We start from the raw sequence: 16,978 nt of genomic DNA, 5'->3' as shown, positions 1-16,978 counted from the left end.
GACTGTTTATGATTCAAATTTAGGATGGACAAGCTGTGTGTAGCCCTTGTGTGTGCATTTTTTGTGTAGGTAAGCCTAGTTTATGCAGGTGTGTGTGCGTGCATGACTTAGCCCAGCAACCCTGAGGGCTCTCTTCTGCTGAGTTTTTGTGAAACTGATACCCCGGGTTTAGCGTGTTTGGCTCTAAACAGCGTCCGTAAGCAAACATGTCCCAGGCACCAGCAGCACAAGTCATGGGAATGTCTCTGCTGCAGAGTGACCTTGTCAGGTGTCCTCGTGGAGGAGGTTTGGGTTTAGAAGAGCCTGCCTGCACCGCCATAGATGGCTATCGCTGGAATGGAATAATCTATGTGCAGTCTAGCTGCTCTATAATCATTAACCAGCCTGCTACGAGCTCTACTCTGTTCCCCTGCTCTCCCTGTACCAAAATAGAAAAGGGAACATTTTGCTTTGTTTCCCTCTTGAGTCCCTTCTCTCTCTCTCTCTGTCCCTTCTCTCTCTCTCTCTGTCCCTTCTCTCTCTGTCTCTCTCTCTCTCTCTCTCTCTCTCTCTCTCTCTCTCTCTCTCTCTCTCTCTCTCTCTCTCTCTCTCTGTCCCTCTCTCTCTCTCTCTCTCTGTCCCTTCTCTCTCTCTCTCTCTCTCTGTCCCTCCCCCTCTCTCTCTCTCTCTCTCTCTGTCCCTTCTCTCTCTCTCTCTCTCTCTGCTTCCTCTCTCTCTCTCTCTCTCTCTCTCTCTCTCTCTCTCTCTCTCTCTGTCCCTCTCTCTCTCTCTCTCTCTCTCTCTCTCTCTCTCTCTCTCTCTCTCTCTCTCTCTCTCTCTGTCCCTCCTCTCTCTCTCTCTCTGTCCCTCCTCTCTCTCTCTCTCTCTCTCTCTCTCTCTCTCTCTCTGTCCCTCCTCTCTCTCTCTCTGTCCCTCCTCTCTCTGTCCCTCCTCTCTCTGTCCCTCCTCTCTCTCTCTGTCCCTCCACTCTCTCGTTCTATCCCTCCTCTCTCGCTCTCTCTCACTCTCTGTCCCTCCTCTCTCTCAATTACATTTCAATTAAATTTAAGGGCTTTATTGGCATGGGAAACGTATGTTAACATTGCCAAAACAAGTGAAGTAGATAGTAAACAAAAGTGAAATAAACAATAAATATTAACATTGGTTAGAAAGCATTTCCCGAACTTTGCAAAGCTTTGTAAACTTTCCTTTGATTTTTCACTTCCTTTTGTTCAGTGGCGAACATTACACTCAGAAGTTCCAAAAGAATAAAGACATTTCAAATGTCATATTATGTGTATATATACAGTGTTGTAACAATGTGCAAATAGTTAAAGTACAAATGGGAAAATAAATATGGGTTGTATTTATAATGGTGTTTGTTCTTCACTGGTTGCCCTTTTCTTGTGGCAACAGGTCACACATCTTGCAGCTGTGATGGCACACTGTGGTTTTTCACCCAGTAGATAAGGGAATTTATCAAAATACGGTTTGTTTTTGAATTCTTTGTGGATCTCTGTAATCTGAGGGAAATATGTGTCTCTAATATGGTCATACATTTGGCAGGAGGTTAGGAAGTGCAGCTCAGTTTCCACCTCTTTTTGTGGGCAGTGGGCACATAGCCTGTCTTCTCTTGAGAGCCAGGTCTGCCTACGACGGCCTTTCTCAATAGCAAGGCTATGCTCACTGAGTCTGTACATAGTCAAAGCTTTCCTTAAGTTTGGGTCAGTCACAGTGGTCAGGTATTCTGCCACTGTGTACTCTCTGTTTAGAGCCAAATAGCATTCTAGTTTGCTCAGTTTTTTTGTTAATTCTTTCCAATGTGTCAAGTAATTCTCTTTTTGTTTTCTCATGATTTGGTTGGGTCTAATTGTGTTGTTGTTGTTGTCCTGGGGCTCTGTGGGGTCTGTTTGTGTTTGTGAACAGAGCCCCAGGACCAGCTTACTTAGGGGACTCTTCTCCAAGTTCATCTCTCTGTAGGTGATGGCTTTGTTATGGAAGGTTTGGGAATCGCTTCCTTTTAAGTGGTTATAGAATTTAACGGCTCTTTTCTGGATTTTGATAATTAGCGGGTATCGGCCTAATTCTCCCCCCATCCTGTAACAGCTCTCTCCTTTCTGTCCTTCTCCGTCCTTTGTGGTTTGTTCAATGATGGAGCAGGTTTGTGTTCTCTCTCTTTCTCTCTCTGGCTTGTTGTTTCTAGATACAGTGGGGGATTTGCAGCAGTAATATGCAGGATAAGCCTCAGGTCATTCCACTATCCTCTATGCAGACTGCCAGCTAAAAGCAACTCTTTCAGCAAATTGCTTTGTACCCCTCCCCCCTCACCTAAATCTCTCACTTCAGTACACTTCATTGCCAGGACATTACATTTCCTTAATCTGTTGCTAACCAGATCTTTAGACATACAGTTCTCCAAACACCAGAATGCATCCCAAATGGCACCCTATTCCTGTAGTGCCTTACTTTTGACAAGAGCAACCCATGCATGCGTGTGCTCATCCTAATGTAAAGGTTAGTGCGTAGAACAGCATGGCTGACTGTCCGTTTAACCCTTGGCGAGATTTCAGAAGGGCATTTATATGACATTGCTGACATGGTTTTATGATGACATTTTAATTGTAGAACGAGAACAGTCTGGGAGCATAGTTTTAGGGCCAAGACTACAATAGTTGTGTTTATTGACATTGCTCTATGTCTCGTTTACCCACAAACATGAAGAATTTATTGAGGTGCCTTTTTTGGCCTGATTTGATCAGCTACCTTTGTGGAATTGGAAATGCAGTTACAATTCTTTTTGATTACCTCTTTTTCTTTATTTTTATATATGTAAAAAAAAAAAAAATCCTTAGTAGCCTAGATATAGGCTAGGTATTCAATATTTCATTAATCTATTTCTAAATCTGGATTTTACTATCAGATAGCCTAATTCATTATCATGTAGTTAATTGTGTAATAAGTAATTATTGTAGTTAATTTTTGGTGAATGAAGTATGCACTTCAATGAAGATGTTTTAGTTTTATTATCACTAACACACTACACTATTTAGTAGATTGTCTGGATGTTGTCGTTCTCTTTCTCTACCTACTGTGACTGTGACAGAGGAAGGATGTGTGACAGAGGAAGGACAAGCGTGTGTATGTGTGCTTGTGGACTTGCACGCATGCCTGTGAACACGTAGATCACAGCGCGTCTGCTCAATATGCCTTTGCTCTTTAAATCATGTGGCTGCAACCTGCGGCATCCATTCTGACACTCCCCTCGGCCAATCAGGGGCATCAGGGTTGCTTGCATCACTGGCCATTCAGCCAGTCGTGGCCGCGGGAAGGCGGGACTCAGGGAGACATTTAGTTTGACATTGTAAATAAGCAGGGAACAGTTGTCAGAGAGCAGCCAGTGGTTCCTTTCTTCTCCGTCCAGCAATGAGAAATGCAAGATCAGCCGGAGGACACAATGCAGAGGCAAGCTACCGCCACCACTTCCTCAATCACTCCCTAAAGCGCTTTGTTATAACTTTCTTTGTCTTTTGGCTGGTTCTTCTTTCTCTGTCTTCCTCTTTTCTTCCCCTGACCCCTATCCTGCAGCTCAAGGTAACTTAAAACAGGAAGTTGGCTGTCGGTGAAAGGGGGTTGGGTGGAGGAAGGGGGGAGGGCGGGGGATGTGTCAGAGCCGACGAGCGGGTGGCTCGGCCAATAGAACAGGAGGGCTCTCTACTCTCATTCGAGGAAAAGCTGAGAGCGGGGCAGAAGCCTGGCCATAGTCTGACTGTCATGTAGCAGGCTAGATCGATTATTTCTGAATGTTAAAAGGAAAGGAGGCAAGGAGGAGATTTGTCTGGGACTCTGGAGTGCTGCTGTACCGCTGCCACTTTGATCTCTTTCAGCTGTCTGTTTTTCTATTTTATTTTTCTATTTTATTTTTCTCTGTGCTGAGGTCAACTGAAAGACAAACGTAAAGGTCGCTGGCTAGAGAAAGAGAGGGAACGAGTGATAAGGAGAGAGGGAGGGAGATGCTCGGGGTGGGGGGGGGCTTGTTCAGAGGAGAAACAGGAGAAAGGGGTGTGTGTTTAGGAAAGAGGGGCGGGAGGGGGGCCCGGAGGAGAATGAGGAGAGGGGGAGGGGTAGAAGAAAGCGGGGGTGGTGAACGCTCTTCTCTCTCTCTGTCGGGCAAGTGGTGGACGGGCGGACTGTGTTTTGTCTGTTCCTGGGACCGGCGCCTGAGGAAGTGAAAGGCTACAGAGATTTTCTGTGTTAGCCAGCCCCCCTCTCTCGCCTCTCAACGAGACTTCTACAGTAGAGAGTACAGCCTCTCTCTCTCCCTTTCCTGCTCTCCTTCAGCCTACTACACAGAATGATGGGCACAGGGTAAGTGTGACCGCTCACACACACACACTAGTAACCACAGACCTGGCTGTGTTTTAGATCACCACTGGACTCCTCTACCCATGTGTACTTTGTCTCTTCTCTTTCTCTCTCTCACTTTCTTTCGCTCTCTTTCGCTCTCTTTCTCTTTCGCTCTTTCTCTTTCGCTCTCGCTCTGTTTCTTCTCTGTCTTTCTGCAGAGATCGGATGCTCTTTCGCTCTCGCTCTGTTTCTTCTCTGTCTTTCTGCAGAGATCGGATGCTCTTTCTGTCCTCCTTCCTACTCTTCTCTAGTTGTCCTCTACTTTTCTCCTTGGGAGAAATCTGAGTGTGTGTTTTGGTTGTGTGTATGTCTTTTTTTAATGCACGTGACAGCAGTCACCCTCATGTCCTTCAATTTTTACCCCAGGACAGGATCGGTGTTGTTGTTGACATCTTTAGTTAGCATTTTGCAGAATTAAAAGTGGTGTTTTTTCCCTCCACATTTGATTTGATTGCTGGATGTTCAGTTTTGTCTCTCGCTTTTCCTATGAAAACCACAATGTAAGCTGCTAATATTGATGACAAGTTCTATTGAATTAGACTGGTTGTTCTGTGGAACAGCCGTAGCTGGTGTTTATTTGCGACTTTTAAGCAGGACGCTAGCAGCTGTTAGTCTCTCTCTGGGCTGTGTTGCTTATTGATTCTCTGTAGCGCTGTGCTCACAGACAGACTTCAAAGCCATCCAGGATGGTCACGGTCATAGTGCTGTGACTGCGGTCCAGGGCCCGTCCCAAGGCCTGGTCCTTGGTGCGTTGTTTACACTCGCCTGACAGTGATGCAGAGCAGAGAGCAAGATTTCGCTGAACTGACTGCTGGATGTTTGGGGGAGGAATTTGAGACCTTGTAGTTGGGTTGTGTCAGGGCCGCTGCGATGACGAATGGCGATTGACAGCTTCGGGACAGACCACAGGTTTTTGATGTGTGATCTCTTTAGGTGGAATCTTTATAACATCTCTGTTCTGCCTCCCCTTCTCCCTAATTGAAAGTTTCCATCGGTGCCTCTCTCTCTCTGACAGAAAGTCCCGTTGGGGAGAGGGACCACACAGCTATTGTGCTCCTTATTCCTTTGCCCTTGCAGGCAGCCCTGTTTTGGGTGTGGATGTTACGGTGTGTGTTAACACATGAGCCAAACTACCAGATGAAGTTTGTTGTTGTTATGTTATTGAGGCTGATATGCAGCTAGCGGCGTTGGGCCTGTCTACCTTGATGATGCCAGAGCTGCTTGGGCCTAGTGTTGGATGAGTCATGAGAGAGAGACCGCCCATCCATCCATCCATCGGGTTGCAAGTGCTGCAGTGAAAGTTGAAAAACCTGTCCTCTCTTTCCACTCTTCCACTCTCTCCCTTCCCCCTCCCTCTCTGGTTTCTCTCTCCTCTGTTGTATGACCACTCTCTCTCACCCCCCCTTCCCTCTCTCTCTCTCCCCCCTCCCTCTCTGGTTTCTCTCTCTCCTCTGTTGAATGACCTTGGGAGATCAGAGCCGAGCGAGTGCTTCCTATAGTTGGTTTGAAGCAGAACCAAGGGCCAGGTGGATAGATGGCTTTGACACGGGTCAGGGCAAGCACAAATTTCAAGCACAAAATCGACTGTGGACGGATCACAACATATGCATGCAATTCTAGCTTCGTGTTCTTGGTTAATCTGTAATTCACTGACTGGCTGAGAATGAGAACCGTCTCCTTGTTTTTGTTGTGCTTGAGTAGATCATTTATCCTGCACACTGCAACACTGCCAATTTCTGTTCTCTTTTTTGGGGGGGATTTTAAGGTTGGGCTGTATCCAGATTTTCATACTGTTTCTGTACCATACTGTGGTATACGGTATTACCGAATGTGCATACATGGGGTCGCTGAGCTGGATATCATTTATTTGACACATCTTAGATTTCTTATTGTTATACTTAACTTATAGTTATAAGTAGGGGCGTAGCATTGAGGCGGCATTTTGTCGGTATACGGTATAAACGGTATATCGCCCCAGCCTATTGGGCTTTACCTCTAACCCCGAATGAATATATATATATGTATATGTGTGTGTATATGTGTGTGTATATATGTATATGTATATGTATATGTATATGTATATGTATATGTGTATGTGTATATATGTATGTGTGTGTGTAGTTGTTTTGAGTGTGATATGCCGCTGCCGCTTTGCCCATAATATGGCCCCTAGGATTCAACAATGATTGATTCTAGGGAATTTTTTCTTTTCAGTTTCTCATCCCTCAGTTATTTTTCCTAATGCTTTATTTAGAAATGTTCATGTTCATGCTTGTCCTACATGTTTTCTCCCCACACTGATTTTCATTTGAATAGAGCTGGATAAAGCCGTTAGACTGAGCTTCCAATATCAATTCATAAAGTGAGAAGAAAAAGCATGAAATGTGTGTTTTTTGTAGGAATTACATTCGGACAAAGTACCTGTTTTTGATCAATTCTGCCCTAGAAAACAGAATTTCACTTAGGCTTTTCACGATACCAACATTTTACAAATGATACGATACCAGGCCAAGTATCACGATACCGAATAGTATCGCGATATCACGGTGGGAAAAAATCTGTGGCTTTGCCCCGTCCCCCGGACAATTGTTCTCCAAAAACCTGTCACTGAAATTCACACTTTTACTCAATACAACACATTGAATTTAACGTCACACTGTTCAGTGTATAATATAATACTGCATAGAATGGCTGATTTGCTTATATTTGCACCGGCCTACCTGTGATTTGGCTGGAGGAATGGGAGGAAGGAATCAGTGGAGGCTGCTGAAGGGAGGACGGCTCATAATAATGGCTGGAATGGCGCAAATGGAATGGCATCAAACACATAAACTGTGTTTGATACCATTCCACTCATTCCGCAACAGCCATTACCACGAGCCTGTCCTCCCAAATTAAGCTGCCACCAACCTCCTGTGATATACATGTCATTGTGTCAGTAAGAGGAAAACACTGCATGAATCCTCCTTTACTTTCCAGTTAAGAAACACAAACACACTCTCTTCCTCACACACTCACTCTGTCTCCCACAAATACACTGCTCCCAACTTTAAAAACATTTGGCACCAAACAGAATTGAAGGAGCACCAGAAAGAAATATTTGTTGATATAGTTTAGTCTTCCATTAGGCCTGTATGAATCCTACCTTTGAAGCACATCTCATGAGTAGCAGACCCTTTTCCTTTCTTCCTGGGCCAATCAGATGTGCCTAAACCTACTGTCAAGTTACCAGGTTGTTAGCTAGCTAGGTAACATGACTGAACAAGGTTGTTTGTTATCAAACCAATAATTAGCGACCCGGGATTATTTTAAAATGGGCCGCAACATGGTTTGTGAAATTATATATAATGTGCGCGAATCCCGATAGAAAGAAAAACAGGCATCTCCGGTAATATGGCTCATTTTTTAAACCGTTTAGGCTAGAGACAAGCCGTTTGCTTTGCTGTAAATCTGCAAGCATGCCTGTCGCGAAGCGGCGCTCCCATTTCCCTCTCTGACATTCTGAGGCTGCATGACAGTGTACTTGCAAATTCTACTCAGACTGGTCTGTGCTCTTGGTTATAACAGGCGATGAAATGATACAATGTATCAACATTGCTCGCTTTGAGCGATGCTCCAATGTAAAACATGTACAAATCTAACAACAGAAGACTCATGAGGGTCTGGGTCTGCATCCCGCTCACCATCACGGCTAAATTATTTATTAAAAAAACTGATGGAGGAATAGACATGCGTGAAGAGCGGACGGAGAGAAGCAGGTAGGGGCGGCAGGTAGCCTAGTGGTTAAGAGCATTGGGCCAGTAACCGAATGGGCGCTGGTTCGAATCCCTGAGCTGACTAGGTGAAAAATCTGTCAATGTGCCCTTGAGCAAAGCACTTCACCCTAATTGCAGATTTTACATCTGCCTCACGTGATATGCGCATGAAAGTGAAGTGGATAATATTGAACCTGCGCATACAAGAGACTAGTGGCTGTTGCTTAAATTCATCTGAATTTATAAACACAACTGACTATAAACATTTTATAACAGGCGCCAGCAGGTTATTTTAGATCGGTAGGGCAGAGAAAAAGTCATATGAAACAGTACTACGGTATTGTAAAATGTTGGTATTAGAAGTATCATGACGTTTTGGCAACGTGATATTACCGTGGTACCTGTGCAACACTAATTTCACTCCTAAAAGGCTGATTCCGTGATTGGGCCTGTTTTTCTGCTAAACACAATCCTACAGGGCTTGCTTTTAGCAACTTTCCTTGAGTTAAACTTTTTGCATCGAAGGCAGTAATGCTTCTACAAAGTGACCCCGCTAAGGACATTGCATGCAGCTTGTGCAATGTGTACCCTCTTACTGTTTGCTCTGTAGACCTATCATCCATAATTTACTGATAGCCTAGCTAGCTTATATAGCCTAGCCATTTGGTTGAATAACTGCAGTCATCCAGAGTATTCTGGTTTACATCAATGTTTCAGAGTTAGTCAGTGCAGGCTCTCGTGGGGGAGTCTCACAAGTCTGGATTAATGAGTTAGCCAGATAACTTATTCTGCCAACATCTTGTAACCAGTCATGGTGCCATGACTATAGGGCTAAATCCTTAGGCTATCCTTTAACCTGCTCCAGTCCAGGTCATCTGAGGGCAGTTGTTCTTCAGACTGCCTCCAGGTTTCCTCCTCATCCTCCTCCTCGGCCCATTAACCGTCATACTCTGCTCTCCGCAGTCCGCACTACTGTGACCTCCATTTACTCTGAGTGACCCGCTATTAACTTAGTGCTCAGAATTAGTGTTTCACTCACTAATTTTCTGTCCATCAGCCATGCATTTACTTAAGCAGTGAACACCTCCCTATAGAGAGTATATTTCTGTTAGCTAGCTAGCTACTTTCAGTACAGGACTCCAATCTGAAAACACTTTCTATCTAGTGCCTTGGACTTCCCCCTTGCGGATTCTGAAAGGACAGGACAGGTACAAGCAATATGGTAGTGCTGAGCGATAAGTGCTTTTTGAGGCCGGTTTGGGTTAGATTACTAAAAAAAAAATGTAAACATTAAATGCGCTATGCATTATGTGAGTTGAATGCTGTAACAACACAGAATAAAACAATTAATAAAAGTCCCATGATGGTAGTGACTGCCCATTGCAGCTTATCACTTATTAAGTATGACAATGTATGCACTCACTAACTGTAAGTCGCTCTGGATAAGAGCGTCTGCTAAATGACTTAAATGTAAAGTTAACCATAATTTATTTCACATTGCATTATTTTAAAATATTTCAGTTGGGTATATTACTTTATTATTTCATTCCAAGTCATCATCTCATCTCTAGAGCTGCTGCCTCTGCTGTCTGACTCAATCACTATTTTAGTAGTTCTTCAAAGTAAATAAGGCATACTTTAATGACTGCTGAATACCAACTATCAATCACTTAGATCATGTATTTTCAGGTAGAGATACCTCGCGAAGCAACTGCCCTCTAGCCCTCTCGATCACACATTATTCTGTCTCTTTTATGTAGCAGGCATAAAAGAAACACAGACTGGAATAGTAGGTGCGCAATGGATTATTATAGTCATTGTATTTAATTACCACGTTTTCTGCGCTAAACTATGTAGAATATTGGCCTGTTGGAAACTGCAACTCCCTACTACATCATACAGTTCATGCTTGATCTGATTTATCTATAGAGAAACTGTGCAAAGTGCGCATTGAGCTCAATTCAAATAATTGAACCAATGTCGATCAATTAGTTGTTTAAAAACCGAAAAATTATATTGTCTCTTGTCAAGAGATCTGAGAGGACTAGATGGAGTGTTTCCACCATTTTCCTTGCACCTATCCAGTTCTTTCCGATGTTGTAAGGCGAGTTCAGTCCACAAGGGCCCAGGTAAGGGAATGTAATTGGCAGTTGGACCTGAGCTCTGAAGCTGCTGTGAGTGTGTCTGTGGCCGACCTGCCAAGGGAGAACAGCAGATAGGCTGGGGCTGGCAGGAAACAATGCTGCTGATTCAGCAGATCCTGCTCCTTACTGCTGCTGAACACCATTGACTTGAGAGAGGGAGAGAGGCGTTGGGATGGTCAGCGCTGCCGACGAAGCACAGGCACTCAGCGCAGGTCAGGAGAAACCCAACACTGCCATTGCTTCTCTCTCTCTCTGACCACTGAAGGGCAACGGAACTGCAGAGGAGTAGAAAGCAGTACAGTGGAGCACAGCAAAGAACAGGGCAATTGAACTCCAGTGGTGTAGTGGAGAGTCAACATCACGTTAACGCAGTTTACGCACCTTTTTTATTCATCGTGGGAAAATGCATTGAAAATATAGCAGGGGTACATTAGCTTTCAGAAATCTGCATTTTCAAAACGCAGACCATTAAAAGTCTGCGTTTTTAAACCATTTCACCTGCGTTTTATATTGAAAGTCAACAGTGGTATTTTGCTTCAATAGAGTAAGGGGCTTGCAACTATAGTTTTTCTTCACAAAATACATGAGTGCAACACATTCGGCAGAAAATCGTTCTCTTCAGAAGGTAACAGAAGTGCAACACTGTTTGGCTAGCAGCAGCCACACGTAAATTAGGTTACAATAAAAACATGGTATTTTTTTGCCAAAACGATGCATGGCCATTATATTTATACCGTTTATCATAGAAAGAATGTAGCCAGCTACATTTTGTTTTGCTTAAAGTTAATCTTGCATTTTACCTTGCTACCGGAGAACAACTAGGCAGGAGGAAAGTACCGGAGAAAAGTCGTCTACACATCAGTCAGAGTGCTGTCTGGTGATCCAATGACGAGCAAAGATATTTCATCCGAGTGGAGAAGTGCAACTGAAGCACAATATTTGTCCTTTTACATTCATGATTTGGAGCAAACCCTGACTGAAGCCGAACAGAATTTACAAATAAGAAGCATTTTCTTTACCACTGCATCACACTGAACACCACAGCCTGATGCTCCAAATAGACATGTTAGTCACTGCCTCTTCAAGGTCAGTTATCATCTGTCCCCATTTGGAGAGGTTCACTCCTGGTGAACTTGATGCTATTGGATCAGGTTTATGTTTGGCTAGGACTGGAGGAGGAGGAAAGACCCCTTTATTGCCTGTCTAAGGCCTACAGTGCTTATATGCATAGAGTTTCTATTGACTTGGGAACTGAGAAACTAGGCTATATCAATATATGCTGAACAAAAATATAAACGCAACATGTAAAGTGTTGGTTTCATGAGCTGAAATAAAAGATCCCAGAAATGTTCCATATGCACAAAAAGCTTATTTCTCTCAAATGTTGTGCAGAAATGTGTTTACATCCCTGTTAGTGAGCATTTCTCCTTTGCCAAGTTAATCCATCCACCTAACAGGTGTGGCATATCAAGAAGCTGATTAAACAGCATGATCACTACACAGGTACACCTTGTGCTGGGGACAATAAAAGGCCACTCTAAAATGTGCAGTTTTGTTACACAATACCACAGATGTCTCAAGTTTTGAGGGAGCGTGCAATTGGCATGCTGACTGCAGGAATGTCCACCAGAGCTGTTGCCAGAGAATTTAATGTTAATTTCTCTACCATAAGCCGCCTCAATGCTATTTTAGAGATTTTGCTTCACAACTGCAGACCACATGTAACCACGCCAGCCCAGGACCTCTTCATCTGCGGGATCGTCTGAGACCAGTGAACCGAATAATTTCTGTGCAAACTGTCAAACTCTCTCAGGAAGCTCATCTGCGTGCTCGTCGTCCTCACCAGGGTCTTGACCTGACTGCAGTTCAGCGTCGTAACCGACTTCAGTGGGCAAATGCTCACCTTCATTGGCCACTGGCATGCTGGAGAAGTGTGCTCTTCACGGATGAATCCCAGTTTCGACTGTACCGGGCAGATGGCTGACTGCGTGTATGGCGTTATGTCGGTGAGCGGTTTGCTGATGTCAACGTTGTGAACAGAGTGCCCCATGGTGGCGGTGGGGTTTTGGTATGGGAAGGTATAAGCTACGGACAACCAACACAATTGCATTTTATCGTTGGCAATTTGAATGCACAGATACTGTGACGAGATCCTGAGGCCCATTGTCGTGCCATTCATCCGTCACCATCACCTCATGTTTCACCATGATAAATGCACGGCCCCAATGTCGCAAGGATCTGTACACAATTCCTGGAAGCTGAAAATGTCCCAGTTCGTCCATGGCCTGCATACTCACCAGATATGTCACCCATTGAGCCTGTTTGGGATGCTCTGGATCGACGTCTACGACAGCGTGTTCCAGTTCCCGCCAATATCCAGCAACTTTGCACAGCCATTGAAGAGGAGTGGGACAACATTACACAGGCCACAATCAAACAGCCTGGTCAATTCTGTGAAGGATATCTCGTGCTGCATAAGGCAAATTGTGGTCACATCAGATACTGACTGGTTTTCTGATCCACACCCCTACTTAAAAAAAAAAAGAGGTATCTGTGACCAACAGATGCATATCTGTATTCCCAGTCATGTGAAATCTATAGATTAAGGCCTAATGAATTTATTTCAATTGACTGATTTCCTTATATGAACTGTAACTTTGAAATTGTTGCATGTTGTGTTTTTATATTTTTGTTCAGTATGGGTAGAGCACACCAAGGACGCTCTGAATTATCAGCACTCTGTCTCTCATATACACTACACAAAACCCTTACTTCCCCATGTGCTCCCCCTTCTTTCACTCCCCCCTCCCTCCCTCCGTCTCGTTTCATTTTTGGTCTGCGGCAGGCGCCGCGTGTATATTGAATGTCGTAGGGTCACTCAGAGAGCCGGAGAATTTAGTCACATCCGAGAGAGCAAATTCCCACTCCTGAGGTAGTTCAGTCAGCTGAGGTTTGGTGTGTGTGTAAGCCTCTACTTATTTATTTATCTCTTCTAATTCATTTGTGCTTTTTTTTATCCCCCCCCCCCTTCCCGGAAATTGCACTGTTGCTGTGGTAATTGGCCTGATAGTCATCTGTAATGGTGTTAAGTGAATCATCTAATTATAATTTCTTATCTGGGTATACCAGTTGGAGAAAGTGCAGACACACACACACACACAAATCTCTTCCTCTCCTGCTGCATCCATCACAAGACCAACTCCTGACGCCGCTCTTAAAACGCGGAGCCGCCTTGGAGCTGTAAAAACAGTGTTCCTGGAAGGAGGCGTGTCATCATACTGTTCTTTATTCAGACAACGGGTTTGTTTGCTTTGTCACACAGACCAGAACAGGTACAGTAAACTAGACAAGGACATAGAGGGCATTCGGTTCATCATTGTAGGCTTAGCCAGACTCCACTATAAGACTACAAATCCCATCATCACCGTTACCTTCATCTGTGCCCTCTGAAATGCTGGGATTGTTTTGTAGGCTAAGGGGAAGCTGGTTAGGGATTTGCAACAGGACTTCAATCAACCTTGAAATAAAACTGGACACAACACTTTTAGAGGTCAGTTGCTGTCTAAGCCCACCACTGCATCAGCCCTGGTTGATTTATCCCCCCCCGACTCCATTCTGGTTGATTTATCAACCCCCCCCCCCAACCCCTGACTCCATTCCGATTGATTTACTTTCTGTTTGAAAATAACGGAATGCTCTTGGTTCAGAACTTTTTTTATTTTCATACTGTCTGCGTTTTGAATGGCTGGAGGACGTGAACTCCGTTGTGGCCAATGGCTGAGAGAGAGGACTGGAGTCTTCATGTGGTCATGCTTTTCTCTCTGTCATCATCATGTCTGACCCACATAGCTGTATGACTGCTACAGCCCGTCCTCCCCTGCCTCTTACCTCCCCCTGTTCCAGCCTCTGGCACTTTGTCTCATCGTTGGATTAATGCTGCTCAACTGTACATGGACACACAAACACACACACACCACACCCAGCTATTAGTGTTTCCCTTCTCTTCCCTTGTCGCCTGCCCATTCTTCCCAGGGAAGAAGAGAAAGGGAGGGAGAGAGCTGAGATAGCTGTGCAGACTCTCCAGCACTGCAGGCTCAGACAGGCAGGCCAATATTCACAGCAAAATTCCTGGCGTGCCATAGTAACCTGAAGTGTCCCCTTACTGGGAGCCAGACTCAGTTCTCACGTTACAGAGTGGTTTGTGTGTGTGCGCGCACAATTGGAATAGAGCTCCATTTGGGATACTCTGAGTTTAGTCCGCTATAATACTCCACACAGTGACATGACAGACCAGGAGCTATAATACTCCACACAGTGACATGACAGACCAGGAGCTATAATACCCCACACAGTGACATGACAGACCAGGAGCTATAATACCCCACACAGTGACATGACAGACCAGGAGCTATAATACTCCACACAGTGACATGACAGACCAGGAGCTATAATACCCCACACAGTGACATGACAGACCAGGAGCTATAATACTCCCACACAGTGACATGATAGACCAGGAGCTATAATACCCCACACAGTGACATGACAGACCAGGAGCTATAATACCCCACACAGTGACATGATAGACCAGGAGCTATAATACCCCACACAGTGACATGATAGACCAGGAGCTATAATACCCCACACAGTGACATGACAGACCAGGAGCTATAATACCCCACACAGTGACATGATAGACCAGGAGCTATAATACTCCACACAGTGACATGATAGACCAGGAGCTATAATACTCCACACAGTGACATGACAGACCAGGAGCTATAATACTCCACACAGTGACATGATAGACCAGGAGCTATAATACTCCACACAGTGACATGATAGACCAGGAGCTATAATACTCCACACAGTGACATGACAGACCAGGAGCTATAATACCCCACACAGTGACATGATAGACCAGGAGCTATAATACCCCACACAGTGACATGACAGACCAGGAGCTATAATACTCCACACAGTGACATGATAGACCAGGAGCTATAATACTCCACACAGTGACATGACAGACCAGGAGCTATAATACTCCACACAGTGACATGATAGACCAGGAGCTATAATACTCCACACAGTGACATGATAGACCAGGAGCTATAATACTCCACACAGTGACATGATAGACCAGGAGCTATAATACTCCACACAGTGACATGATAGACCAGGAGCTATAATACCCCACACAGTGACATGATAGACCAGGAGCTATAATACTCCACACAGTGACATGACAGACCAGGAGCTATAATACCCCACACAGTGACATGACAGACCAGGAGCTATAATACCCCACACAGTGACATGATAGACCAGGAGCTATAATACTCCACACAGTGACATGACAGACCAGGAGCTATAATACTCCACACAGTGACATGATAGACCAGGAGCTATAATACTCCACACAGTGACATGATAGACCAGGAGCTATAATACTCCACACAGTGACATGACAGACCAGGAGCTATAATACCCCACACAGTGACATGACAGACCAGGAGCTATAATACCCCACACAGTGACATGATAGACCAGGAGCTATAATACTCCACACAGTGACATGACAGACCAGGAGCTATAATACTCCACACAGTGACATGACAGACCAGGAGCTATAATACCCCACACAGTGACATGATAGACCAGGAGCTATAATACTCCACACAGTGACATGATAGACCAGGAGCTATAATACTCCACACAGTGACATGACAGACCAGGAGCTATAATACTCCACACAGTGACATGACAGACCAGGAGCTATAATACTCCACACAGTGACATGACAGACCAGGAGCTATAATACTCCACACAGTGACATGACAGACCAGGAGCTATAATACCCCACACAGTGACATGACAGACCAGGAGCTATAATACTCCACACAGTGACATGACAGACCAGGAGCTATAATACTCCACACAGTGACATGACAGACCAGGAGCTATAATACTCCACACAGTGACATGACAGACCAGGAGCTATAATACTCCACACAGTGACATGACAGACCAGGAGCTATAATACTCCACACAGTGACATGACAGACCAGGAGCTATAATACTCCACACAGTGACATGACAGACCAGGAGCTATAATACCCCACACAGTGACATGACAGACCAGGAGCTATAATACTCCACACAGTGACATGACAGACCAGGAGCTATAATACTCCACACAGTGACATGACAGACCAGGAGCTATAATACCCCACACAGTGACATGACAGACCAGGAGCTATAATACTCCACACAGTGACATGACAGACCAGGAGCTATAATACCCCACACAGTGACATGACAGACCAGGAGCTATAATACCCCACACAGTGACATGACAGACCAGGAGCTATAATACCCCACACAGTGACATGACAGACCAGGAGCTATAATACCCCACACAGTGACATGACAGACCAGGAGCTATAATACTCCACACAGTGACATGACAGACCAGGAGCTATAATACTCCACACAGTGACATGACAGACCAGGAGCTATAATACTCCACACAGTGACATGATAGACCAGGAGCTATAATACTCCACACAGTGACATGATAGACCAGGAGCTATAATACTCCACACAGTGACATGATAGACCAGGAGCTATAATACTCCACACAGTGACATGATAGACCAGGAGCTATAATACTCCACACAGTGACATGATAGA

At 44.6% G+C, this 16,978-nt stretch overlaps 1 protein-coding gene across 6 annotated transcripts in view; it reads left to right on the top strand.

Moving 5' to 3' along the window:
* Window positions 1–16,978, top strand: part of LOC121572069 (nuclear transcription factor Y subunit gamma) — a 47,972-nt gene that overhangs the window by 2,232 nt on the left and 28,762 nt on the right. The window contains exon 1 of one of the 6 annotated variants that reach the window (XM_041883949.2): window positions 3,350–3,441. The exons of 4 other annotated variants lie outside the window; for them this stretch is intronic. The gene's annotated coding sequence lies outside the window, so the exon portion shown is untranslated. Of the gene's footprint in view, window positions 1–3,349; window positions 3,442–4,113; window positions 4,345–16,978 lie in introns of those variants that run through there. One more of the 6 variants, XM_041883948.2, reaches the window with a different exon arrangement.

This window comes from Coregonus clupeaformis, chromosome 8 (assembly GCF_020615455.1).
Source record: "Coregonus clupeaformis isolate EN_2021a chromosome 8, ASM2061545v1, whole genome shotgun sequence".
In the NCBI taxonomy this organism is placed as follows: domain Eukaryota; kingdom Metazoa; phylum Chordata; class Actinopteri; order Salmoniformes; family Salmonidae; genus Coregonus; species Coregonus clupeaformis.
The sequence above is the reverse complement of the archived record's forward strand: the minus strand, read 5'-3'. Positions and strand labels throughout refer to the sequence as shown.